The sequence below is a fragment of the Cynara cardunculus genome, assembly GCF_001531365.2.
Source record: "Cynara cardunculus var. scolymus isolate 2C chromosome LG 11, CcrdV1, whole genome shotgun sequence".
In the NCBI taxonomy this organism is placed as follows: Eukaryota; Viridiplantae; Streptophyta; class Magnoliopsida; order Asterales; family Asteraceae; genus Cynara; species Cynara cardunculus.
Genome location: NC_037538.1, coordinates 21,349,446 through 21,351,662, shown reverse-complemented (window position 1 = coordinate 21,351,662; position 2,217 = coordinate 21,349,446). Strand labels below are relative to the sequence as shown.

The window sequence follows — 2,217 nt, the reverse complement described above, 5'->3', positions numbered from 1 at the left end:
CACGAACAACATTTAAGGTTGATTCTTGAATTACTAGCAAAGGAGCAATTGTACGCCAAGTTCTCAAAATGCGAGTTTTGGTTGCATGAGGTACAATTTCTCGGTCACGTAGTCAACACAAAAGGAATCAAGGTGGATCCGGCTAAGATTGATGCAGTTATGAACTGGGAATCACCAAAGTCAGTATCAGAGATCCGAAGTTTTCTAGGCCTAGCAGGATATTACCGAAGGTTTATCCAAGATTTCTCAAAAATAGCAACACCTTTGACGACACTGACAAAGAAGTCAGTTAGGTTTGATTGGGGTACGAAACAAGAGGAAGCATTTCAGACACTTAAGGAGAGACTAAGCACGACACCGGTTTTAGCACTACCGGAAGGAGTAGAAGATTTTGTCGTTTATAGCGACGCATCAAAGATGGGTTTAGGTTATGTACTGATGCAGCGAGGCAGGGTCATTGCATATGCGTCTCGCCAGTTGAAAGAACAGGAGAGGAAATACCCAACGCACGACATGGAATTAGCGGCCGTTGTCTTCGCACTAAAAATCTGGAGACACTATTTGTACGGTACAAAGTGCATGATCTATACTGATCATAAGAGCCTTAAGTATTTGTTTGACCAAAAGGAGTTGAATATGAGACAAAGAAGATGGATGAAACTGCTTAAGGATTATGATTGTGAGATCCACTATCATCCAGGTAAGGCAAATGTAGTTGCCGATGCACTCAGTAGGAAGGAGAGAAACGGACCCATCAGAGTTCGAGCCATGTGGATGAATGTTAAGGTGGAGCTCCTAGACCGAATACGAGATGTCCAAAAGGAAGCTTTACTCGAAGCAAACATCAAAAGGAGAGAATGATTGGACAAATTAAGACCTTGACAGCTGGACCATATGGAATATATAGACACGGGAATCGTGTTTGGATTCCCAGTTTGGGAGATCTAAGGAATGTTGTGATGGACGAGGCACATAAGTCCAAATACACTATGCACCCATGAAGCAATAAGATGTACAAGAACATAAAGGAAAGCTATTGGTGGCCTGGCATGAAAAGGACAATAGCTAACTACGCGGGGAAATGTATGACGTGCTTGAAAGTGAAGACCGAGCATCAAAAACCATCTGGAATGTTGCAACAAATGGAGATCCCAGTATGGAAGTGGGATATGATCACGATGGATTTCGTCACCAAACTCCCAAGAACGGTAAAGGGACACGATGCCATATGGGTGATTGTGGACCGACTAACAAAATCCGCTCATTTCTTGCCGATCAGTGACAAGTATACATTAGAAAGATTGGCCCAACTCTATGTCAATGAAATCGTGTCAAGACATGGGGTGCCAATCTCCATTGTCTCAGATAGAGATGCTAGGTTTACATCGAGATTTTGGTCAAGTTTTCAGCAAGAGATGGGAACACGGTTGAACATGAGTACTGCGTATCATCCTCAAATGGATGGCCAAAGTGAGAGGACAATACAAACACTAGAAGATATGTTGAGAGCTTGTGCGATTGACTTTGGAGGAAGTTGGGACAACCACCTCCCATTGGTAGAATTTGCTTATAACAACAGTTACCATTCGAGTATCAAGGCGGCGCCTTTTGAAGCGTTATATGGCCGTAAGTGTAGAACTCCAATTTGTTGGGCAGACATTGGAGAAAGGCAACTAGCTGGACCCGACTTAGTCCAACAGACATCTGATAAAATCGTACAAATCAGGGAAAGCCTGAAGGTTGCACAAGATAGACAAAAGAGTTATGCGGATAGAAGACATCGACCTTTGGAATTTCAAGTAGGTGATAAGGTTTTGTTGAAAATATCGCCTTGGAAGAGGGTCGTGAGATTTGGGAAGAGAGGTAAACTAAGTCCAAGGTATATCGGACCATTTGAGATAACTGCAAGAGTAGGAGCAGTTGCCTATCAGTTGAAACTACAGAAGAATTAAGTGGTATTCACAACACCTTTTATTTGTCAAATTTGAGAAAATGTTTAGCTGATGAAACAACTGTTGTGGATTTAGAAGACATCGAGGTTAACGACAAACTCGCTTATGTGGAAGAGCCAATCAATATCATGGATAGAAAGACGAAAAGACTGAGAAACAAAAGTATACCATTGGTGTTGGTTAAGTGGAGATTCCATAAAGGCGCAGAAATGACGTGGGAGCCCAAAGAAGAAATGAGATCTAAGTATCCCCAATTGTTTTAGCA

General features: G+C 42.2%; 1 pseudogene; it reads left to right on the top strand.

The window, feature by feature from the left end:
• Nucleotides 1-1,952, top strand: part of LOC112521819 — a 4,284-nt pseudogene extending 2,332 nt beyond the window's left edge.
• Nucleotides 1,953-2,217: the final 265 nt, after the last annotated feature.